Raw genomic sequence first — 27,096 nt, 5'->3', positions numbered from 1 at the left:
TTTGCAATGTTGGCAACTATGTTCCTGGTGTGTCTCCATTCCAGTCAGCTCTGCAGGCAGTCTGGGTTACAGCTTTACTCGCATTCAGGCCCTCAAGTCAACCACCTGAGGCCACATGGCAGCATCTACAGACGGCGGGCAGCCGTACCCTCCCTCTGGGACCCCGCTCTCCAGCCGAAGACCCTGAACACATGTGCACTTGGCATATTTACAGTCACCCAGCATGCAGTGAGGCATTTTCTTCGGCCAATCACCAGGGCTGTAACTATGCCTATGCTCTCATTTGTCAGGTTTCCTCCCACTGTCCAATATGCCCCCTATTGGACCAGTGCGAAACATTCAGACAACATGAGCATCTGAGCACCATGAGCAGACCCTACCAATGGATCCCTGCTCCCTGGTAGGCAGAGAGCATCTAAATTTACCTGACACCCTTCCTGGTGAGCAGAAAGACCCAACAACGATACAATCTTCTAGCACATACCTAGGAGGGTGCTACAGTAGTCTGTACAGATTTTGTCTTAATGACTTGCTAAACCTTTTGTCTATCATTACTGCTTGGACCTAAGAAGAAGCTCGAAAGCTTGTCCTGAAAATGTAATGACAGGTGTGTGCTCAGAGCTGTAGCCGTTCAGCCCATACAGTGCAATGACAGGTTGACATTGGCTGCAGCCATCCGTGACTGTCCACAAGCCAGCTATTATCTAGGTGAAGTTTGGTTAAGACTCCTTTCACACAAGCCAAATCCAAAGTTGCACGATTTTTAGTCCGACTTTGATAAGACTTTTACACTCTCTGGCATTGAAGCCGTGGCAAATGTGGATCAAAGTAGTGCAGGAACCTTTTCTGAAATCACAGCGACTTCAGTAGTGTCAATGTTCTGCGACTTTGGGTCCCACATGTCGGTCCTAAGTCTTACAAGTGTGAAAGGAGCCTAAAGTTGTTTTATAGTATAGGCCTGGAGCTGAAGCGCAGCATAAGAGTAGGTCCAGCATGATGGGGTTTTCCCTATAAGGCTAAAGCAAGGTGGGGGTTGTTAGGAAAGTGATACAGTTGGTAGGAGGGTCAAGTATCAGGAGAGATGTGATAGGAGGTACCCATTGGAGGATCGTAGGGTGGGGCAGGGTGTGGCTGGGTGGTCCTAATAGGTTGCTAGGTGGGTGTTGGTCTGTCAGTATCACTTGGAATTTGGACAGCAACCGAGGAGATTCTCTGAGTGTTTAGCTGTGTCTAGCAGTTAACTGAATTAAGATGGAGGATCTTGACAATATGCTGGCCAGGATTCGCGCGGCGGCGGTTGCCAATGGACTGCAATGGCTACGTGATCAATTGTCTGGACTGTTGCAGGAATCGGGGCAGGTAATTGCTACACCTGCCCCTTCTATTACACGCGCTAGGAGGTCAAAGGCAATTATGGCTCTTTGCTGACGGCGCTGTGATTGGCCAAAGCATGCAGGTCATAGTGCATGTTTGGCCAATCATCAGCGAGCAATGCACTGCAATGATGGGGCGTGACGCGCCGCTCGAATTTGGTGCAAACGCCCCATAATGTTCGATATTTGGTGAACGATCGAACAGCCGATGTTCGAGTCAAACTCATGTTCGACTCGAACTTGAAGCTCATCCCTATTCCTAGGCATGTTTAACCATGGCATTTCACCCATGAAGAAAAATAATTATGTGGCTATTCATCTCATAAATAGGTTAAATATGTTAAATGTTATTGTAAATGATATTCCAGTCATATTCAACCTAAAAAACAATAACTTTACCAATATTATTATGAGAAACAGGTCACATAGGATGTTTAGCTAAGATTTTTCACCCATAATCCCCATGTAGAAAAAAAATATATATGCATATTCTTCTCAGAAATAGGTTAAATAGGTTCCTATGTATATTTATAAACAATATTCCACCCATAATCCCCATGTAGAAAAATAATTATATGCATATTCTTATCAGAAATGGGTTAAATATGTTGCTATGTATATTTATAAACAATATTCCACCAATAATTCCCATGTAGAAATATAATTATATGCATATTCTCATCAGAAATGGGTTTAATATGTTGCTATGTATATTTATATACAATATTCCACCAATAATCCCCATGTAGAAATATAATTATATGCATATTTTCATCAGAAATGGGTTTAATATGTTGCTATGTATATTTATAAACAATAATCCCCATGTAGAAATATAATTATATGCATATTCTCATCAGAAATGGGTTTAATATGTTGCTATGTATGTTTATAAACAATATTCCACCAATAATCCCCATGTAGAAATATAATTATATGCATATTCTCATCAGAAATGGGTTTAATATGTTGCTATGTATATTTATAAACAATATTCCACCAATAATCCCCATGTAGAAATATATTTATATACATATTCTTATCAGAAATGGGTTTAATATGTTGCTATGTATATTTATAAACAATATTCCACCAATAATTCCCATGTAGAAATATAATTACATATTCATATCATAAATGGGTTAAATATGTTGCTATGTATATTTATAAACAATATTCCACCAATAATCCCCATGTAGAAAAATAATTATATACATATTTATATCAGAAATAGGTTTAATATATTCCTATTTATGTCTAACTACAATATTCCACCCATAATCCCCATGTAGAAAAAGAAAAATAATTATATGCATTTGCATATCAGAAATAGGTTTAATATGGTGCTATGTATATTTATCAACAATATTCCACCAATAATCCCCATGTAGAAAAATAATTATATACATATTTATATCAGAAATAGGTTTAAAGATATTCCTATGTATGTCTAACTACAATATTCCACCCATAATCCCCATGTAGAAAAAGCATATGCATATTATTATTAGTAATGGGTTAAATATGTTCATTGTCAGCTGTTAACATGATATTCCTCCAATAATCCCCATGAGAAATAATAATTCTACCCATATTCCCATCAAAAACAGGTCAAATGTAATTTTTACATTACTTCTGTATCCTGTTGTACAGCTGCATATATATCAGCAAGTGAAGAGTTAAACACTAGCAACTGCTTCTTGCAACAGTGTATCAAGCACTGCAGGAAAGAATAACATTTTGAGAAACAACAGAGTCATTACCATATATATATGTGTATATAGTACACTGACATCTAGCGAGAGTTCTTAGTATTGCAGCCAATAATCCAATCATCCCATCATCCCAATATGGAGTTTAGTACGTCCCTTTTCTGAGGCATTTAGTGCTGTTATGTTTGTGTCTGAATTGTTACGTTCGTGCTGTTCATGTGCCGGGTGTCACCAATAATGTGGCTGATGCTTTGTCTCGCTTACAGTGGGATAGATTCAGAATGTTGGCGCCGAGAGTGGAGCGACATGGCAGGCCTTGCCCAGACCACTTATGGGACATCGCATTCGAACGGTAACAAGGCTCATCAAGGATTCGGTGTGCACTGCTACGTGGACCGCATATGAGAAGGTTTGGGGGGAGTGGCTTGCACTCGAACGGGAGGTAGGTGGATTTGCTAGCGAATGTGACTATTTGTGCTTGGTGCTAAAATTCATTGGCAGGAATGTGGAAGGTGGAGTTTCCGCATCCAAATTGGGTCAGAAAATATCGGGCTTGGCTGTTTGGTTTCAATTGTCTGGGGTTGGGGATGTTACATGCATGCTTTCGTAAAACGGGTTTTGCGGGGCTACAGGCGGGGTAAGAACACAAGGGATTCCCGCTGCCCGGTTTCATTCAGCGTGCTAGGGGCTATCATAGGTGTCATGGGTGAGGTTTGTTCCTCGCCTTACGAGGCTGCACTTTTTAGAACGGCATTTATTTTGGTGTTTTTTGGGGCGTTCAGAATTGGAGAATTGGTGTGCAAGTCAAAACGGGGTGGTGGTGGTTTGGACTGGGCTGATGTGGTGCTTAGGGGTGAAGTGGTGTCTCTTAATTCGCAGGTCCAAAACTGACCAAGGTGGTAAAGGTGCATGGGTTACTTTGGGGGAGGTAAGGGACTCGCCCTTGTGCCCTGTTCGGGCATGGTTGAAGGTCAGGGGCACGGACCGCGGTCCTTTGCTCCAACATAGTAATGGGTTTGCATTGTCTAGGTTTCAGTTTGGGGCTGTTTTCAAGAAATGTCTCCTGGCTGCGGGTTTTTCGACACAGAATTACTCCTCCCATTCTTTCAGAATTGGAGCGGCCACCGAAGCGGCCCGATGGGGCCTGGAAGACAAGCTAGTGCGTCAACTTGGTAGATGGGAGTCACAACGTTTTCGACTGTGTGTGCGGCCTCATCTCTTGTGAGATTGGATAGGTCGTAGGTAAGCACGGTTAAGTGGGGGAAGGTGATCATGTTTTACGTGTGTTTCTGTTTCTTGTGTTTTTCTTACATGTTGTGGGTGTTCAATTGTTGGTTTCTTGTCATGTGTTTTGGTGCTGGGGATTTGTGTTGTTTATGTTTTGTGTTACTTTACAGGTTTGGAATGTTTGGTGTGGATCCTGGGCCATTCTTACGTTTTCTGGGGGGCTAAGAGGGCTGAGGTTTGACAGGATGGTCGTCAGTTGGGATTCTCCAGAGAACAGGTCAGGATCAGGTGGATCGGGGTCAGGGGCATGTTGTGGTCGAGGGTTCTTCCAGAAGTGCACCATTACGCCAGGCTTGACAGGCCCCCTGACGTGCTTCTACTTCAGGTGGGAGGAAATGATTTGGGGCTCTGGGCGTCCAGGGAATTATGCAGAGACATTAAATATGATCTCTTAAGATTGCGTACCCTGTTCCCGGACACCATTGTAGTGTGGTCGGGCATGGTGGCCAGGGCCTCCTGGCGTTTGGCTGTATCTGTGGAGTGGATTAATAGAGCCAGGATCAAGATCAATAAGGCTGTAGCAAAATTTTTTGTCCGCAACGGCGGTTTGGTGATTCGTCACAGGGAATTGGAGCAGGATCCCTGGTTGTACTTGAGAGGGGACGGGGTTCATTTGAATGCAGTAGGGATTGATCTTTGGTTCCTGGGCTTGCAAGACGGCATTAAAAGAGCTCTGTGGGTGTGGCAGGACGCCCAGGCGTAAGGTTTCACGCCGGGCGTCTTGGCAGAGGTCGTAGGGTTTTTGAAGGTGGGGATAGTGAATTTCTTTGGAAAAAGATGGGTTGGGCCCATCTATGGTAGGGGTGTACCTGCCCTAATAAGAGCGGGAGTAATAGTTGGCTGTATTGGCTGGTGAATTTGCCTAAATTTGTCCCAGAGCTGGCGTAAAGCACGGCTGGGGGCCGTAATAGGCGAGGTAGTGCCAGATACGGAAATTTGAGCAGTCAAGGGTGCCTTCAATAATCCTATGCAGTTTTTTCAAGTCAGTTATTTCTTTTATTAAAGTTTTGTTATGGTTTGTTTTTTGTGTAATAAAGAGGCTGCTATGGCCATTTTAACCCAAAAACAAGTTGTCTGGCTTAGTTATTGTAATTTGGTAAGGTGGTAATTGGGTATTGGGTGATGGCATACAGCTGATAATGTGGGCAATACCCCAATTAAGTATTGCACAATTGAAAGTATCCACAGTATTAGGGATGAGCCGAACACCCCCCTGTTCGGTTCGCACCAGAACATGCGAACAGGAAAAAAGTTTGTTCGAACACGCGAACACCGTTAAAGTCTATGGGACACGAACATGAATAATCAAAAGTGCTAATTTTAAAGGCTAATATGCAAGTTATTGTCATAAAAAGTGTTTGGGGACCTGGGTCCTGCCCCAGGGGACATGGATCAATGCAAAAAAAAGTTTTAAAAACGGACGTTTTTTCAGGAGCAGTGATTTTAATAATGCTTAAAGTCAAAAAATAAAAGTGTAATATCCCTTTAAATTTCGTACCTGGGGGGTGTCTATAGTATGCCTGTAAAGGGGCGCATGTTTCCTGTGTTTAGAACAGTCTGACAGCAAAATGACATTTTGAAGGAAAAAACTCATTTAAAACTACCCGCGGCTATTGCATTGCCGACAATACACATAGAAGTTCATTGATAAAAACGGCATGGGAATTCCCCAAAGGGGAACCCTGAACCAAAATTAAAAAAAAAAAAATGACGTGGGAGTCCCCCTAAATTCCATACCAGGCCCTTCAGGTCTGATATGGATATTAAGGGGAACCCCGGCCAAGATTAAAAAAAAAAAAATGACGTGGGGTTCCCCCTAAATTCCATACCAGACCCTTCAGGTCTGGTATGGATTTTAAGAGGAACCCCGCGCCAAAAAAAAAAAAAAAAAACGGCGTGGGGTCCCCCCAAAAATCCATACCAGACCCTTATCTGAGCACGCAACCTGGCAGGCCGCAGGAAAAGAGGGGGGGACGAGAGTGCGGCCCCCCCTCCTGAACCGTACCAGGCCACATGCCCTCAACATTGGGAGGGTGCTTTTGGGTAGCCCCCCAAAACACCTTGTCCCCATGTTGATGAGGACAAGGGCCTCATCCCCACAACCCTGGCCGGTGGTTGTGGGGGTCTGCGGGCAGGGGGGCTTATCGGAATCTGGAAGCCCCCTTTAACAAGGGGACCCCCAGATCCCGGCCCTCCCCCCTGTGTGAAATGGTAAGGGGGTACAAAAGTACCCCTACCATTTCACTAAAAAACTGTCAAAAATGTTAAAAATGACAAGAGACAGTTTTTGACAATTCCTTTATTTAAATACTTCTTCTTTCTTCTATCTTCCTTCATCTTCTGGTTCTTCTGGCTCTTCTGGTTCTTCCTCCGGCGTTCTCGTCCAGCATCTCCTCCGCGGTATCTTCTATCTTCTTCTCCTCGGGCCGCTCTGCACCCATGGCATGGGGGGGAGGCTCCCGCTCTTCTCTTCATCTTCTTCATCTTCTTCTCTTCTTCTTTTCTTCATCTTCTTCTCTTCTTCTCTTCTTCTCTTCTTCTCTTTTTCATTTTCTTCTCCGGGCCGCTCCGCACCCATGCTGGCATGGAGGGAGGCTCCCGCTGTGTGACAGCGCTCCTCGTCTGACAGTTCTTAAATAAGGGGGGGCGGGGCCACCCGGTGACCCCGCCCCCCTCTGACGCATGGGACATGACGGGACTTCCCTGTGGCATTCCCCGTGACGTCACAGGGAAGTCCCGTCAAGTCACCGTGCGTCAGAGGGGGGTGGGGTCACCGGGTGGCCCCGCCCCCCGTTATTTAAGAACTGTCAGACGAGGTGCGCCATCACACAGCTTGAGCCTCCCTCCATGCCAGCATGGGTGCGGAGCGGCCGGGAGAAGAAAATGAAGAAGAGAAGAAAAGAAGAAGAGAAGAAGAGAAGAAGATGAAGAAGAAGAGAAGAGCGGGAGCCTCCCCCCATGCCATGGGTGCGGAGCGGCCCGAGGAGAAGAAGATAGAAGACGCCGCGGAGGAGATGCTGGACGAGAACGCCGGAGGAAGAACCAGAAGAGCCAGAAGAACCAGAAGATGAAAGAAGATGAAGGAAGATAGAAGAAAGAAGAAGTATTTAAATAAAGGAATTGTCAAAAACTGTCTCTTGTCATTTTTAACATTTTTGACAGTTTTTTAGTGAAATGGTAGGGGTACTTTTGTACCCCCTTACCATTTCACACAGGGGGGGAGGGCCGGGATCTGGGGGTCCCCTTGTCAAAGGGGGCTTCCAGATTCCGATAAGCCCCCCGCCCGCAGACCCCCACAACCACCGGCCAGGGTTGTGGGGATGAGGCCCTTGTCCTCATCAACATGGGGACAAGGTGTTTTGGGGGGCTACCCCAAAGCACCCTCCCAATGTTGAGGGCATGTGGCCTGGTACGGTTCAGGAGGGGGGCGCACTCTCGTCCCCCCCTCTTTTCCTGCGGCCTGCCAGGTTGCGTGCTCGGATAAGGGTCTGGTATGGATTTTTGGGGGGACCCCACGCCGTTTTTTTTTTTTTTTTTGGCGCGGGGTTCCCCTTAATATCCATATCAGACCTGAAGAGCCTGGTATGGAATTTAGGGGGACTCCCACGTAATTTTTTTTTTTTTAATTTTGGTTCGGGGTTCCCCTTTGGGGAATTCCCATGCCGTTTTTATCAATGAACTTCTATGTGTATTGTCGGCAATGCAATAGCCGCGGGTAGTTTTAAATGAGTTTTTTCCTTCAAAATGTCATTTTGCTGTCAGACTGTTCTAAACACAGGAAACATGCGCCCCTTTACAGGCATACTATAGACACCCCCCCAGGTACGAAATTTAAAGGGATATTACACTTTTATTGTTTGACTTTAAGCATTATTAAAATCACTGCTCCTGAAAAAACGGCCGTTTTTAAAACTTTTTTTTGCATTGATCCATGTCCCCTGGGGCAGGACCTGGGTCCCCAAACACTTTTTATGACAATAACTTGCATATTAGCCTTTAAAATTAGCACTTTTGATTTCTCCCATAGACTTTTAAAGGGTGTTCCGCGGCATTCGAATTTGCCGCGAACACCCCAAATTGTTCGCTGTTCGGCGAACTTGCGAACAGCCAATGTTCGAGTCGAACATGAGTTCGATTCGAACTCAAAGCTCATCCCTACACAGTATCTATTTATATCTATTTGTATCCATGTTGTAGGAGGCACCCTACTTAAAACATATGCCGCGTACACACGACCGGAATGTCCAACAGAAAAAGTCACACGGAAGCTTTTCATCGTCTATTCCGATCGTGTGTATGCCTCATCAGACTTTTTTTTCGAAAATTCTGATGGACCTAGAAATGGAACATATTGTAAATATTTCCGACAGAACCAATTCCTATCAGGAAAACTGATCATCTGTATGCTGTTCCGACGGACCAAAAACAACGCATGGTCTGAAGCAAGTACGCGACGGAAACTATTGGCTACTGGCTATTGAACTTCCTTTTTCTAGTCCCGTCGTAACTGTTGTACGTCATCGCGTTCTGGATGGTCGGACTTTGGTTTGACCGTGTGTAGGCAAGACCGCTTGAATGGAATTCCGTCGGAGTTCCATCGGAGAAACCTTTGGAGTTTATTCCGATGGCAAAACCGGTCGTGTGTACGCAGCATAACAGATACTCCAAAGATAGATACCATCTTTGCCTTTGCTTTCCACCATTCAGTTATATGCAGAACAGACGTGATGCTCTTTTCAGTTTGATGTGGATAACACAGATACCAATTTTGACATTATAAAGAATATAGTAAAAAAATTAGGTTGAGAAGTTATTCAAATAAAAATAAATGGCTGATCTGTACCTGGAGGATGTGGGTGCGGAAAGTGCGTCATACCATGTTTAGTAATTATGCAAATAATTTTGAAAGGCATTATTAATTTGGGTTTTACCAAATTTCCCAACAATTTACTGAAATCAGATTTAATTGTAAACAGCTGAACCAGAAACCACACCTCTTCTTAAGGCTCGAATCACAATGATGTGACATAGGATACGACTTGTGGAACCCCAATATAGATGACATGTCAAACCTAAAGAGGAACTGCAGTCGGCTCACATAATTTGTAATAAAAACATCTTTGCCATTCTGAAACTTCCCTCCATTCACTTTGCATATTATATATACTGTGATTCTGCACTTTGTACTATCCCATGAGGTTCCCTTCATACTGCACAGGACTGAACAGGCAGTGTGCACAAATGGTTAGGCTGCTTTTACACTGATCAGTTTTTCTTCTATTTGTGCGTTACAAAAAGCAGAAGAAAAACGCATGACCATTAAATCCTATGGAACTCTTCACACTGGTTAGTTGTGGAACTGTTGCTTTTTTAAAGTCCTGCTTGCTGCATTTTTGGTGCATGCTGGCGCGGTAAAAATAAACCACACCAAAAACACACCTCCCTATTGAAAAAAACGGAAAACACATAAAAATGCACCCGCAGGGGCACGTCTGAGTAACAAGTCTGGGAGAAGGCCATACGATGTCCACCCAGAATGGGAGCACTGCTGTTTGGCCCTCATTCTACTATAGGCTGGGCAGAAAGCGGTTAAAGGAAATTTAAAGACTACTCAGGAAAGGAAAATCTTTGAACTTTAAATGATAATTCTGTTTGATACATGAAATAACAGACTGAATGTGGACCTCGGTTTTCTAAATCACTATCAAATACTGTAGTCCTATGACCATTCTCACCTCTGGGACTTTTCTCCCTCACATTCCACAGGTGGAGCCCACTTCTCTACCCCTAGTCTGACTTTTTTTTTCAGAATTTGTTGTCTGTACAGATTTTGTCTTAACGACTTGCTAAACCTTTTCTGTATCATTACTGCTTGGACCTTCGAAGAAGCTTGAAAGCTTAGGACTGGTCCACACTGGTCCGAAATGCGCTCCGACTTTGAGAGCACAAGTCGCATGATATGTCAAAATCAATGGTTCCCTATGAGAGCCGTCCTAACTGGTCTGACTTGTGTCGGTCCGACTTTGAAAAAGGTACCTGCACTACTTTGGTCTAACTTGGGCACGATTTCAGCCCATTGATTTTAAATGCAAGTTGTATCCAAGTCAGATTGTCATCTTAAGTGATCCGAATTGTGGTATGCGACTTGTGCTCTAAGGATCTTGAAAGGGAACCTCATTCCAAATTAAAATAAAAAAACACGGCGTAGGGTCCACCCAAAAATCCATACCAGACCCTTATCTGAGCATGCAGCCTAGCAGGTCAGGAAAGGGGGGGGGGGGACGACCAAAGAAAAAAGACATTAGCAGAAAAAAAAAGACATTAGCAGAGGGAGAAGACTGAAGGAAGAAGACATCAGTGGCAGTAACGGAGAAAGAAGACATGTTGGAGTTATGACGGGGGGCATTCTTCATTTCTAGTAAAGGACTTGTCAAAAACTGTCTCTCGTTTTTTGTAACACTACACTGCTTATTTTTGGGGTGAATGATTAGGGGTAAAATGTACCCCATAATCATTCTCTCATTCTCATGGGGGGGTGGTATCCAGGGGCTCCCTTTCTTAAAGGGGGCTTCAAGATTCCGATAAGCCCTCTGTCTGCAGATTCCCATAACCACCTCCCGGGGTTGTTGGGAAGAGACCCTTGTCCCATCAATAATGAGGGCATGTGGCCTGGTATGGTCTAGGAGGGGGGGGGGGGCACTCATTCCCCCCCTTTCCTGACCTGCCAGGCTGCATGCAGGGACAAGGGCCTGGTATGGATTTTGGGGGGACCCCATGCAGTTTTTGTTGGGGGGGGGTTTTGTCATGGGGTTTTCCCTTTAAAATCCATACCAGAATGAAGAGTCTGATACAGATCTTAAATTTTAACTTGGGTTCCCCCTCAAGATCCATACCAGACTCAAAGGGCCTGGTTTTGATCTGGGAGGGGACCCCACGCCAGTTTTTTGATAAATTTGGCGTAAGGCTTAATCCATACCATGTCGGAGCAGTGTGAACCCGGCCTTATACTGAAAATAACTGTAAAGCTTCACTCACGCTGGCTATTCCAGCAGCCAGAATTGGAACATTTCTGCAGCTGGAATGACAGGTATGTACTCTGAGATGTAGCCGTTCAGCCCATACAATATAGTGACAGGTTGACAGTGGCTGTAGCTATCCAATACACTTTAATGAATAATAATAATAAAAAAGAAAACATAAAATATACCCCAATTTTTTGTATAATGTGAAAGATGATGTTATGCAGAGTAAACTGATACCCAACATGTCATTCTTTAAAATTGCACTTTAAAATTGGCGACAAACTACTAAATTTAAAAATCTCCATAGGCGACTATTTAAAAATATTTACATGTTCCCTGTTTAGAGTCACCGAGGAGATCTTGTGTTAGATATATTATATAATAAAATGGTCAGTTGCGCTTATATTAACCTCATCTGCCCATTAAAATAATGAAAGGAGAAAATAAACTACTAAAAAACTACTAAAAAAGACCTCCCAATAATCTTAATCTACAAATTCTTTCAAAACTGATTTGAAATAAATAAATATATAAATGAATAGATTAATCAATCTAATCCCACCATACTGCATATAATTAACTCATAAAATGCATTAATAATAAACCTGCTCAAATGTGCATGTGCTCTTCAACATATCTACTATTCATATTAAATACATGGCATATGTCTGATTAAATATATTAAGCCGTGCTACTTGAACTTCCAAGAATAAAATAAATAAAATATAAGTGTGCCAAAAAAATGTGCAAGAAATCTTTCTTTTATCTAAAAAATCCTTCCTGTGAACTGTGGACAATACAACAGTATTATGTAACCAAACACCTCAGTGTCAGATATGATGTGAAATTGAAACAAAATATATAAACTAAGTGAAAACAAAATGTGTTACTTTCCTTCTTTCACTTCTTCTTAAATCGCTCCTCCACTCAGATTGTGGGCATGTGAAAAGAGAAATTAAAAGTCCATTGCGCAGAGATCAACCAGTGATTGAATGCTATCTAACAGATAGGGTTGTTCCACTCACATAACCTCCTAGTAGGGATCGCTTTTATTGATCAGCTGCAAAAACCGGAGCACAGCGGTGAGATGCTTCATTCACCGCTGCTGCTATCTCACACACTGCAAATGCTAGGGACTTCCAAGGGTTCCTCCTACATGTTACGTCACTGCCACGTGACCAAAAGTCAAAAGCTAACCGCTGCTTCTAAAAGTGATTCCGTGGCAAATCAGCCCACAGGACCACTTTTATTAAAAAGTGAATTGTCCATAGTAAAAAAAAAATACTGGGGCTTATGGTAGCTAGCTGCTGCCATAACACCGGCGTTTAACATCAAAGTAATGATGTATTTTTACTATGGGCTGGTCATCAAGTGGTTAAATGGCTATAAAACTTATTTCAAGCTTTGTTCTACATTCTGCACAGCAAGACAACTGTGTGATATAATGACTGGTGATTCTAAACAGATATTTTACACCTTGGAATGCTGGTTGCATTGTTTTTGTTTCTTCTATGTATTTTAAGAATACAAAACATGAGTTTCATAGTTGGTAAGGTTGAATAAAGACACTAGTCCATTCAGTGCAATCTGTGTAATTGGTGTATGTGTGTTACATAGTTAAATAGTAGGTGAGATTGAAAAAAAAAAAACACAAGTCCATCAAGTTCAACCTATGTGTGTGATTATATGTCAGTATTACATTGTATATCTCTGTATGTTGCGGTCGTTCAGGTGCTTATCTAATAGTTTAAAAAAACTATCGATGCTCCCTACTGAGACCACCGCCTGTGGAGGGGAATTCCACATCCTTGCCACTCTTACGGTAAAGAACCCTCTACGTATTTTACGGTGAACACCCGTGCAATCTAAATTCCAGTGCGGACAAAAAAAGGGTCCTGCACCTGTTTGTATGGCTAAATTTGCATCGCACAGACATTGCATGTGATATATGCGGTGTGAATCACATGCGATGTCTGGAATTGCACTAGTGTGAACTGCCCCTGAAGCTGCATCACAAAGCACACACATCTACTTATCCAGGCAACCATGAACTTTGAAATAGGATAAAGTAGTAAACAAGAATGCGTGTGAAGCACTGACCTTCCTGGACGTAGAATATTGTAATTTTCCATGTTTCCAGGAAAACGATCTGCAGCTTGTTATTTTCACTTTCGGTTTCTAAGTGGGTAGGACACACCATCTCTATAAATAGGAAGGATGCGTGCCAATCTCTTTTTATTGCAGAAAGGAAGGCTGTACAAGTTATCTAGAAGAGGTAAGTTCATGTGATAAATGGACACAGTTATTCTGTCAGTTGCAGAGTAATTCTTGGGGGAAAAAACGAAAAAACAAAAATGGAGTTTTTCAGCAGTAAATATATACTAACATATCTCAATATTATATAAAAAGATTGGAAACTACCATAAATGGTTTACATAACTGGTGATAATTATACAGCAGCACTGCCGTTATTTAAAAGGATTTTTTTTTTTTTGGATAAAAGTACAGGGAGATACAGAGAAAAAGAAACAAACCATGCAATCCCTCAGACACAGCTGGGGTTCAGCATGGACAGTGAAAGGATGAATCTACTCTTGCCATAATTTCTCCGCGATTTGCGTTTTGCATTTTTTATGCTTTTAATTTTGAACAATTTGTTTTTGAGTAGATTAAAAAATGCAAACTGCGACAAAAAAAAAAAAAAAAGTATAGATGTGAACGTATCCCATAGGAAACCATGTTAAATGAACTGTAGTGTGTTTCTGCAAAAAGCACCAAAAAACGCATAGGTGTGAACCAAGCCTGATTGTATGAACTGCACAGATTTAAGCTGGTCATAGATGGGTAGAGTTTCAAATGAAAAATCTTCGGAAAAATCTTTGGAGAATTTTTATGAATTGGTATGAAAATTCCCAGAATACTCCTTTGCCGTTTGAAAGTTTTAGTTTGCTTTTAACTTTTGATTTTGGAATGAATGAACTTTACTGAATGAAAACCACATACACTGTTAGAAATGAATTAATTCAATAAAAAATTTCCAACCGGCTCCTTCTAATTTTCTTGCCACTGTGGTTAAAAATGAATGTCGGTTTGTCTCACTAATGATTGGAAAAACGAACAAACTCTCTTAGAACATTATTTTCCCAAGAAATTCTCCTTTTGAAATTCTACCCATCTATGGCCAGCTTTAGTCTGATTTCTTGAAAGAAGTCTCTTGTATTTAGAAGGCAGATCTTTGCCCTTTGAAGGGCCACACGATCTTCTTCTACTTTCTTATATATGGATGTTTTTAATTGCCAATCACAATGAATATTGCTCATTGAGCATTGCTACTCTCCGACATGCAGAATTTTCTAGTACAGAAACCCTTTCAGCTTAAGGCTATGCAGGCATAGAAATCTCTTTGCTAATGGAGAATAAAAAAGCAATTGAATCTTCGGGGGGGGTTCTATTTTTTTTTTTGTCAAAAAAGAAGGGGATATTTGCGCTAACCACTATATAATAATAAATATATATGTGCACAAGTGGTATGACTAAATAAAGCATGATTAAATGCTGCACCTCTATAGGCCAAATACCAAAACCTAAAACCAATATTAAGAAAGAAAAATATGCGCAAAGAAACCGCTACAATTAACGATAAATATTACTGTGAACAGATTCTTTAAAACATAATAATGTGAAAAATTGAATGGTGTATCAAAAACAAATAGTCCATGTGATATAATAAAAATGAATAAAACCAAAAGTGAATTCATCAAAAACAGAAAATCCCAAAATGATTCTTCAAAATTTAGGAAATGTAAAAGTTCTTCACTTAATCTCAGAAAGCAGGACACATATTCATTCGAATCATCTGGAATACGGAGCATAAAATGCAAATACAAACTGCTTACCAGATCTGTTGGATCTCAAATGATAGGGATCAGAAGTGCTTGTGCATTAGCCTGCCGGCAGGTGAACTCACAATGATTGAAAGCAGAGAGGAATCCACATGTTTATCCAGGAATCAGCAAGGAAAAAAATTCACTCTCCAGGACACTCTCACAAAAGCCAGGATCTGGGTATTTGTCATGAAAGGAGGAATACAAGAGGGCTTCATGGTGCAGTATGTTCCAGCAAAAGTATTTATTTAAAAAACAAATCATACAAGGAAAAAGTCCATGAATACAAGCAGGTAGGAAAAGTAGGTTTGAATCAGCCACGGTGTCTACCAGTCAGCTGTTCAGTGTGGTGATGTCTCAGGCTCATGCTCCACCCGACATGTTTCCCCTTAACAGGCATCCACTGGGAACGGAGATAGTTTTTTGTTTTTGTAGCTAGGAGGCATAAGAAGTAAAACACCTGACGGTTTGATTTGGTTTTAAAGGATAACTGTACTTTCAGGCTGGCCATACACTAAACAATCTGATTGTACAATCTCCTTTAGGCTGGGTTCACATTGATGTGAATTTTCTCCGCATCCAATTCGCATGACAGGAGACTGTGACCGGCTGGGTTCACACATCTCCGTGGTGGCCACGGAGCACATTGCACACAAGTTCTGTGCGTCTTTGGCTCCGTTTTAGGTCCGAATTCAGGCAAAAATTTGGGCCTGATTCATCCTTGAAACGGAGAACAGGGATCCACCGGACCCCCTGCTGTGAGCCGTGTCCACACACATGTCAAATCGGTGGCTATTTCCGGCAATGGCGCCATCCAAATCTGTGCCACGCCGACTTTGCGGTGCCGCACCAATTCCCAAAAGTAGTTCCTGTACTATTATTGGCGACTTGAATAGACATCTATGCATGAACCCGCATAGATGTCTGTCAAATCTGAAGTCGGACTGCATTGCAGGTTTGAAATACTCGCACAATTTCAAACCCGCATCAGTGTGAACCTAGGCTTACTCACAGTTTTAGCTGTGGTCCCAAAGACTTTCTATTAGGTCACATGTTTTTGCTGCATTTTCTGAAAGTGCACCAAAGATGAAGCATGCAGGACTTTTGGGGAGCTTTCAGAAAACGCACAACCTAATAGAATGTCTATGGAACTGTGGCTATAATTAAGCGATGTTTGCTGGTCGGGTGCTGCCGCCACCATAAGGGATCCTGGCAGTGTAGCCTTTGGGCTTCACAGCCGGGTCCCTACTCCGCATGCGTGCTGCGCTTTCTCACTGGCCTGGCACAAGAGGAGGAAGGAGGAGGGGGGCCAAGCTGCTGACCTAATTCGCCGAGGCCCGGTCTCCTGGAAGTGGGGACAGGGTACCTGTAAAAAACAGGTACCCGCTTTCCTCCCGAAAGGTGTCAAATGTGGCACCGGGGGGAAAGGAATCAGATAAGTGGAAGTTCCACTTTTGGGTGGAACTCCGCTTTAACTCCATGTCAGTGACTAAAAGTGAAAGCAATTGAATCAGTGTAACAGTTAGGCCTCATGCACACTAACATATTAAAAAATTCCCCAAATCGGCTGCAAAACAAACAGTGGCCAAGGCATGGAAATCTCCTACATTGGTACTAGCAGAAACAATTCACAGAATGAATAATACAATGTCCCATGCTAAGATGGTAGCCATCGATCAAAATCAAATTCCAAAATTTGAAAAACTTTGGCATCCTTGGATAAAACAACAGTTCCTGTCAAACTTCAATGACTCTGTCCTGTTGCCATGGTAACAGATTAAATGACTTACAGAGACACCCATTCTAAGGCTTCAAAGAGAACTAAAAAGAATAATAAACTGACGAGCGGGACAACCTTGTGGACCATACCTCTACCTTTCAACCCTTTTTCTTCTTTCTCTTTCCTTTTCTCCACCTTACGATTAAAGCTCATTATCAGAATTTATTTGACCTATATACACTCTACTTGTAAACAATATGTATAGTAGGTATAAATCATTTAAATACCTACAAAAGTAACTAAGGAAATGATATATATCTTTAATTTAGGTTTACGTGAACCCAATGTTTAATATTTGAAATTTCATGATATTTACCTATATAAACCCTACTGTAAAACAATGAGCTTACTTTATAGATCCTTGTAAACTTACTTTATGTATCTTTATAACATTGTATACTCAATAAACTTCTTTTGACAAGGAAAAAAAATTCCCCAAATATGCTGCCAGAAGTTGGCAGAAAAAATGCTTGGGGTATTTTTGAGCACTGCTCTAGAATACACCTGTAAAGGGCACAGTGTGCATATGCACATTTGATAACTTAGAGCTGCTTTTAGAGCCATTCAAAAAAAGCCAGACGCCCCTAGCAGCAGCATTTTTTTCTGCCCGTGTGCCTGAGGCTTTAGGCAACTGCCATTTTCAGAATGAGAGATCAGCAGTGACAGTCTTCATTTGTCTCTCATTACAAGTTTCCTTTAAAGCTGCCTATTTGCTAACCCCCACCAGACATGTGCAGGATGAAAAAATTTGTTTAGTTTAGTTTCGTTTTGATTCGTTATTTAACTAAATTCATTTAGTTAAATTCGTTGCATTCATTACATTCGTTTTCGGAATTTGTTTCGTTTCGTATTCGAATTCGAAAAAATTCGACCGCATTCGAAAAAATTCGACCGTATTCGAAAAAAAACTATCAAATTCGAAAAAATTCTAACACATTCGAAAAAAGCTGTCAAATTCGAAAAAATTCTACCACATTCGAAAAAAACTATCAAATTCGAAAAAATTCTACCACATTCGAAAAAAACTGTCAAATTCGAAAAAAATTCTACCACATTCGAAAAAAACTGTCAAATTCGAAAAAATTCCACCACATTCGAAAAAAACTATCAAATTCAAAAAAAATTTTACTACATTCGAAAAAAATATCAAATTCGAAAAAATTCTACCACATTCGAAAAAAAACTGTCAAATTCGAAAAATTTCTACCACATTCGAAAAAAACTATAAAATTCGAAAAAATTCTACCGCATTCGAAAAAAACAATAACTGAATTTGAAAAAGTAAACTATATATAACCATTTTGCGAAATTTGAAATTCGTATAGAATGAAATCGAATTCCAATAGAAAAGATTAGGATAGAATAGAAAGTATAAAAGAATAGCATAGAAAAACAATAGAACAGAATAGTTTTCTATTCTGTTCCATTGTTTTTCTATGCTATTCTTTTCTATTCTATTCTAAACTTTTCTATTCGAATTTGAATTAATTCTATGCGAAATTCGAATTTCTGAAGATGGCTTCTAAAATTAGAATTTCATATAGAATGAATTCGAATTTGAATAGAAAAGATTAGAATAGAAAATAATAGAAATAGAATAGACTAGAAAAACAATAGAACAGAAGAGAATAAAATATAATATATATATATATATATATATTATATTTTTTTCTATTCTGTTTCATTGTTTTTCTATGCTATTCTTTTTTATTCTATTCTAAACTTTTCTATTCGAATTTGAATTCATTCTATATGAAATTCGAATTTCGGAAGATGGCTTCTGAAATTCGAATTTTGTATAGAATGAATTTGAATTTGAATAGAAAAGAATAGACTAGAAAAACAATAGAACAGAACAGAATAAAATATAATATATATATATTCATTTTATATGAAATTATATATATATATATATATATATATATATATATATATATATATATATATATATACTATTTTTTCTATTCTGTTCTATTGTTTTTCTATTATTTTCTATTATATTCTGATCTTTTCTATTTGAATTCAAAATTCATTCTATACAAAATTCGAATTTCGGAAAATAGTTATATAGAAATAGAATGAAATCAAATTCTAATAGAAAAGAATAGAATAGAAAAACAATAGAACAGTAGAACAGAATAGAAAGAAATATTATATATATATCTATATAGATATATCTATATATCTATATAGATATATAGATATATCTATATATCTATATAGATATATATATATATATATATATATATATATATCTCTATATATATATATATATATATATCTGTATATATATATATATATATATATATATAGAGAGATATATATATATATATATATATATATAATGTGTGTGTGTGTATATATATATATATATTATATATATATATATATATATATATATATATATATATATATATATATAAATAAAACAATTGAAATTTGGTACAGAATGAATTTGAATAGAAAAGATTAGAATAGAATATTTTATATTTTTTTCTATGCTATTCTTTTATATTATTCAAATTTCGGATAGAATGATTTTGCATTCAAATAGAAAAGATTAGAATAAAATAGAAAAGAATAGAAAAACAATAGACCAGCATAGAAAAAAATAAAATAAATAAATATATATATATATATATATATATATATATATATATATATATATATATATATATATATATACCGTATTTATCGGCGTATAACAAGCACTTTTTTCCCCTTAAAATCAGGGGAAAATCACGGGTGCGTGTTATTGCGATCCTGAGCTCGGCTCTTCTCGGCCACTTTCGGCTTCACTCGAGCGCCGCCCGAACCTAGCCGAGTGTACTCGGCTAGGGTCGGATAGCTCCGCTCACAGTCACGCCCATCCCGGGCGGGACTACGAGTGGAGCCAAAAGTGAACGAGAGCCGCCGAGAAGAGCCGAGGACCCGCTCTGTGTATTCTGGCTCCGGCGGCACCATTTTCAAATCGCGGTCAGCGATTTTGAAGCTCAGATCGCAGGGGATCACAGGATTTTGCGAGCTGCAAGGCTGCACTGGGGCAAGGCTGCACTGGGATAAGGCTGCAATGGACACTGGGGAAGGCTGCACTGACAAGGCTGCACTGACAAGGCTGCACTGGGGCAAGATAATAATGGAAAAACAACTCAGCGCTGACACATAAACAATATAAAATAAATGCAAGCAAGCACAAAGGCAAATTCAACAAAAAACCTCAAATAACATATGAGTAATAAGAGTGCTGCGCAAATAAATTGTCCGTTCAGTAATTGTAGGTAGGAGATGAGATCACCAGTGGATAGTCAAACGCCTAGGGTAAAATCAGAGGTGACTAAAATCCCTTCACCATATAAGGATGGCCCCTCACCTGCAATCTTCGACCTGAAACAGGTCACACAGCATGTAAACCATACATAAGGTAAGCTGAAACAGGCGATAATGACTTCTCATAAAGTTCTCCCACTCTCATCAGATGGCATAGATGGAATATGTAAATAAAGCATAGACAATATAGTGCTCTCCGTTTCTTATACTTTATTGCTAAAATAAGGAAAAAACTATTGCACTCACAAATCCGAGCACTCAGAACCAAGTGCCGGCTGGATGGCGTGTGATCGTGAACAGGCTGACAGCCGCGGGTGACGTCATGCGCTCCTGGCCCCCTGCACTGGGGCAAGGCTGCACTGAGAAGGCTGCAATTATGGGCATTTAAATGTAAGTTTTTTTCCCTTAAACTTCCCTCCTAAAAGTTTTTTTTTCCTTAAAATTCCCTCCTAAACTTGGGGTGCGTGTTATACGCCGGTGCGTGTTATACGCCGATAAATACGGTAATTTTTTTTGTTTTATTCTCTTCTATTGTTTTTTTATGCTTTTCTTTTCTATTATTTTATATTCTATAATAGTCTTTTCAATTCAAATTCATTCTATACGAAATTCGAATTTCGGTACATCGCTTCTGAAGTTTGAATTTCGTATAGAATGAATTTGAATTTGAATAGAAAAGATAGAAAACAGAATAGAAGAAAATATAATATATATATATATTATATTTTCTTCTATTCTGTTCTATTGTTTTTCTAGTCTATTCTTTTCTATTATTTTCTATTCTATTCTAATCATATATATATAAAACCATCTTCCGAAATTTGAATTTCTTATAAAATGAATTCGAATTTGAATAGGAAAGATTAGAATAGAGTAGAAGAGAAAAGAGTAGAAAAACAATAGAAGAGAATAGAATAAATTATATATATTATATTTTATTCTGTTCTGTTCTATTGTTTGTCTAGTCTATTATTTTCTATTCTAATCTTTTCTATTCAAATTCGAATTCATTCTATACGAAATTCCACTTTCAGAAGCCATCTTCCGAAATTCGAATTTCGTATAGAATGAATTTAAATTCGAATAGAAAAGTTTAGAATAGAATAGAAAAGAATAGCATAGAAAAACAATGAAACAGAATAGAAAATTATATATATATATATATATAAAACATCTTCCAAAATTCGAGTTTCATATAGACCAAAATCAAATTTGAATATAAAAGATTAGAATAGAATAGAAAATAATAGAAAAGAATAGACTAGAAAAACAATAGAACAGAATAGAAGAAAATATAATATATATATTATATTTTCTTCTATTCTGTTTTCTATCTTTTCTATTCAAATTCAAATTCATTCTATACGAAATTCAAACTTCAGAAACCATGTGCCGAAATTTGAATTTCGTATAGAATGAATTCGAATTGAAAAGACTATTATAGAATATATAATATATATATATATATATATATATATATATATATATATATATATATATATATATATATATATATATATATATTTTTTTTTTTGTATTATTCTCTTCTATTGTTTTTTTATGCTTTTCTTTTCTATTATTTTATATTTTATAATAGTCTTTTCAATTCAAATTCGAATTCATTCTATACGAAATTCAAACTTCAGAAGCCATGTACCGAAATTCGAATTTCATATAGAATGAATTTGAATTTGAATTGAAAAGACTATTATAAAATATAAAATAATAGAAAAGAAAAGCATAAAAAAACAATAGAAGAGAATAATAAAAAAATATATATATATATTTTTATATATATATATATATATATATATATATATATATATATTTATATATATATATATTCTATTGCTTTATTATTTTATATTCTATCTTATTGTTTTTTTTAGAAAAACGTTTTCTATTTTTTTCTAATTCGATTTGAATATGTTTTCGAATATGTTTTCGAATTCGATTCGAATATGTTTTCGAATTCGATTCGAATATGTTTTCGAATTCGTTCGTTTTTTTTCGGATTCGTTTAAATTCTTTACTTTTGTAATTCGGAAATTCGGATGCATCCGAATTTCCGAATAATGAAAAATTCGTCCGAATTTCGATTCGGAACGAAACGAAATGCACATGCCTACTAAAAAATCAGGACACTGGTGTCTTTGTCCAGGTGAGGTTAATGCACTTGACTTTCTTGCAGGATCCTTGCAAAGCCAAAGATCCCAAATGTAGCGCTGGCCCCGTGGGGTTGCTACGTGTTACAGCATCCACACATTTCCCCCTGCTGCCAGACATCCATTAGACACACTTCTCAGACAATAAACATTCTCTTGTTTTTGTTGTTTTTATTAGGGGATTGAACTTGGTTGGGGAAAAGGGACATGGGATGCCCATAGGATGAATATTAATTGGCAGAATAAAAGCATACCTCCCAACTTTGGAACCTGAGAATGAGGGACACCTAGGGACAGAAAAGACATGCGGAGCGCACCGCGACAATAATGGGCGTGGCTTAAAGAGGAGGGCCCATGAAAAAAAAAAAATCAGCAGCTACAAATACTGCAGCTGCTGACTTTTAATCGAACACTTACCTGTCCCAGGGTCCAGCGTTGCGGGGGATCGAAGCCCCGCTCGATTCCCCCTCCGTTCGGCGGCGCCGGCATTGCAACTGTGGGCGCCGGGCTGTGGCTTCACAGCCTGGCACCCACTGCGCATGCGCGAGCGGCGCCGCTCGCCATGATTGGCTGCTCAGTCACCTGGGACCTGTAATGGGTCCCAGATGATTGACAAGAGGGAGGGAGCAGAGCCCAGTCCTTCCTGTGCCGAGGGGGAAGTGATGTCACCAGCCCAGGCACTGGAAGAGGCAGACTATGAGGGACCCCCTAGCAACAGGCTTTTTTTAGGGTGGAACATCACTTTAAATACGTTGAATATTGAGGTGGCTTAAAAGAACATGGTTAAATAGAGTCTAAACTGGTATTAAACCCACAAGCAAACCATTTATTATATTTCAGCTTACCAATTCTTAGATGTAATGGCTGCATTTGTTTTCATTTTCTTTCTTTTTTAGGCTTTCTTCTATTTTAACCTGGTGATCCAGCCAGTATGTTTTTCAAAAGAACATGCTGTCCTGCAGATGTAGCATTTAGATTGTTGAGACAAACCATTTACCACTGACAGGGGTGCTTACAATGATCAGCTTTTATTTATTAAGACCTTTATCCTGAAAGATAAAATCTGTTTGATGCAACTGTTTATAAAGTGTTGGTTTATTTAAATCTTCTAGTCCATCTAACACTCCCTCCCTCCAGATTGACAATGCTGCTGTTCAAAGGTGCCCCCATTGCTCTTTCATCCAGAGTTGTGTCTCACTAATACAGGAGGTATGTTACTGACCAGATCACCAGGTGAAAAAGCCTAAAAAAAAAAAACAACGAATGCAGCCACCACATCTAATGATTACTAAGCTGCAATATAATACATTTTTGATTTTGGGTTTAATACGGCTTTACAGTGGTATATACTATACACAGTCCTTGTACCCACAAAATACTCCCTCATTTCTTTGCTATGAGTGAGAGGCTCACTGACCTAACCATGCCATGTATACACTTAGATACAGTCACTGGCTAAGATATACTTATGCCGCGTACACACGACCGGACTTTAGGGCATACTTGGTTCGGCAGACCGGAGTCCGTCGGACAATTCGATCGTGTGTGGGCTCCAGCGGACTTTTTTTTTCCCCAAAAGTTTGACGGACCTAGAAATGAAACAAATCTTTTCGACTGACTCGAGTCCGGTCGAAAAGTCCGCTCGTCTATATGCTAGTCCGACGGACAAAAACCAACGCTAGGGCAGCTATTGGCTATTGGCTATAAACTTTCTTGTTTTAGTCCGGTCGTATGTCATCACGTACGAATCCGTTGGACTTTGGTTGATCGTGTGTAGGCAAGTCCGTTCATTCGAAGAGTCCGCAGGACAAAGTCTGCCATAAAGTCTGCTCGTGTGTCACCCTTTATTTTAGAATCTCCCCTTTACATTAAAGTCCCCTCTTTCACAGCAGTGGTTCCCCTTTACATCAGAAGATCCCTTACATTAAGAGCCACCCTTTCACATCAGAGTCCCCTTTTACAGCAGGAGTCCTCTCTTCACATCGGCAGTGGCCCTTTAAATTAGGAGCCCCCTATACTTAACATCAAGAGTCCTCCTTTACATCTGCAATGGCCCTTAAATTTGGGGCCCCTTTCCCATCAGAGTCCCCCTTTAACATTGGTATTCTCCCTTTACATCTGGAGACCCCATTACATCAGCAGTCTTCCCTTCACATCAAGAGTCCCCCTTTACATCAGGCACTGGGGAGAGCGGGGAGTGTTAGGATGGGTGATCCAGGGATATGAATTAAATAGACAGGGATCCTAAGCCTAGGATGCAGACAGCTAAGAGGGAGATAGTGCAGGCTGGATTCCAGTGAAGTGGAGGGAGTTGGGCTGTGGATGGGAGAAGTATCCGGGGAATGGAGGAGCCCAGGAGTCTACCAGGAACTTCTGTCAGGAAAAGGGTGCAGGCATTTAGTGAAGAGAGAACAGAGGTCTGCGGAAGAGGGGGAAGAGAGCTGGAATCAGAGATGGGGGACTTAAATCACTGATTGCAGGGAGAGGAGTAGTGAGCTGGAGCTGTCAGTGGTGGGGAAGGAGAGGAGAAAGGCAGATGAGCTGGACTGAGAGGAGACCTTGCAGGGAGGCGAAAGTGTGTAGGTGAAGGGGGAGCAGAAAGATCACCTACCTGTCAGATGTCAGAGACGCCCTCCACTTACCTTTCTGATGGACGGTCACAGTCCCTCACAGTCATTGCCGGCTGCTGCCCCGCCTTTTGTCCTCAACACTTACTGAGGGAGCGAGGCAGACAGGCATCCCCTCCATATCACTCCGCCAGAGACAGACAGGCTGGGGGCCAGAACTTTAAACTAACTGTTGGCAAATGCGGCACTAGCTGTCTCCGCCCCTACATAAAAGAGTTCCCACTCTGTTACTGCTTCCTGGGGCCCCACTGATGGAAGGATGGGGCCCCGGCAAATGTTATTTAACGGTTGGTCCCTCTAGGAGCTGCTCACAAGCTTTGACAACTGCCTGCACTCTACAAGAGTAAGTGGCAGTGGAAGCAATGCGGGAAACAGCTAATCTGAGTGGGACTGCGGGACATAAGTCCGATTCTGGGGCTGTCCCGCAGAATCCGGGACTGTTGGGAGGTATGTAAAAAAGTAGCTGCATCACACTTCTCAGCAGAGTAAAAGTAACTGTGCATATACTTCTTAGTAGAACAAAAGATGGTTGACCCTAAACTTGACAGTCCTTTCCTCAGCACACTACTTAGGAACACTTCACTCTCCAACTTTAGTCTCCTGTCACACCATCAGCACATGACTAGGCCTCACTCTGAATAAGTCCCAGTGTCTTTACTTGATAGCCCTTTGTAGGCCGGGGTCTGCAGTACCCCTTTGTGGTAGCAACCGATTTACTTGAAAATAATAAATGTAGATGGACTACTGATCCCAGCAAGATCGATTGGAAATCCTGCCCGCCCTCCTGGCTGCAGCGACTTGACACAAGGCTCCAACAGTCTCTCCCTCTGGCTCTACATCCAGCTCCCCTGGCATGTGTCTTCAAGAGCTTTCCACTGTGCTTTCCACTCGCTGACATCTTTCCTGGATCCTTCCTGAATGACTTTACTCCGGACATGCTGTCCAACTGTCCTTTCCAGCTCCTGTTCCAGGACATTTCTCCATGACCGTGTAAGGAAAGGCTCCCTCCCAGCTCCCGAGCTCCCCGCCTGAGGTACAGAAAGGGGGTTCCCTCAGACACGACAGTCTAACACTCCATCATCCAGTTCACCCAGCCGACAACTCCTCCCCCAGCAGGCTGACCATGGGTATATGTAGTAGGCCTGCCTAGTTGAGGATTGGTCAGGGCTCCCATATGCACCCCATGTCACTCCAGCTCTCTGCCCTATCCCTTTTCCAGAACCATCTCCCTGGAAACAGAGGAGGCGCCCAAGAGCTGAGGCACCTGTCAGTCACCTACTGCTATACTAAACCACCCCCCTGCCACCAGATCAAAACAAACAGGCCTAGCTCACAGCATAGGCCTGCTTAAATGTATCTGTGCTGGCAGCTTACACAAAAACCTACACTAGCACCTACCTACCTAAGGTAGAGGGTGCTAAACAAATCACAAGATATTGTTCTCCATTAACACGTAGAGTCCACTTTAAGAAGGGATGTCAGTATGAACTAATGGCACTGTCACTGGGCACTTTGTATTCCTGACAGCAGGGTGTTGCTAGGTCTACTAAAGATCTGGGGCTAGAGCCCATAGCAGTCAAGTAAATAAAGTCATACGCTTGGGCGGGCATACACATGTATATAATATAAATATGTGTGTGTGTTTGTGTATGTGTGTATATATATATATGTGTGTGTGTGTGTGTGTATGTGTATATATATATATATATATATACACAGGAGGTGATGCAGAGGCTGCAGGCATGGTACAGACCACCTCCCTCCATCAGTACAGACCACCTCTCCCTTAGTATAGATCTCCCTCTATCATTATAGACACCCCCTCAGTGCAGACCCCCCTCAGTGCAGACCACCTCTCCCTTAGTATAGACCTCCCCCCATCATTATAGACACCCCATCAGTATAGGCACCCCTCTCCC

At 40.5% G+C, this 27,096-nt stretch overlaps 2 protein-coding genes across 7 annotated transcripts in view; one reads left to right on the top strand and one right to left on the bottom strand.

Moving 5' to 3' along the window:
* Nucleotides 1-13,701, bottom strand: part of LOC141127848 (zinc finger MYM-type protein 1-like) — a 170,566-nt gene extending 156,865 nt beyond the window's left edge. For all 5 annotated transcript variants that reach the window (XR_012241597.1, XR_012241596.1, XM_073614683.1 and 2 more), the window contains exon 1: nucleotides 13,495-13,701. The gene's annotated coding sequence lies outside the window, so the exon portion shown is untranslated. The remainder of the gene's footprint in view (nucleotides 1-13,494) is intronic.
* The window catches only part of LOC141127850 (lysozyme g-like), a 61,655-nt gene continuing 48,100 nt past the window's right edge, over nucleotides 13,542-27,096 (top strand). For both annotated transcript variants that reach the window (XM_073614691.1, XM_073614692.1), the window contains exon 1: nucleotides 13,542-13,669. The gene's annotated coding sequence lies outside the window, so the exon portion shown is untranslated. The remainder of the gene's footprint in view (nucleotides 13,670-27,096) is intronic.

This window comes from Aquarana catesbeiana, linkage group LG02 (genome assembly GCF_042186555.1).
Source record: "Aquarana catesbeiana isolate 2022-GZ linkage group LG02, ASM4218655v1, whole genome shotgun sequence".
NCBI lineage: Eukaryota > Metazoa > Chordata > Amphibia > Anura > Ranidae > Aquarana > Aquarana catesbeiana.
The sequence above is the reverse complement of the archived record's forward strand: the minus strand, read 5'-3'. Positions and strand labels throughout refer to the sequence as shown.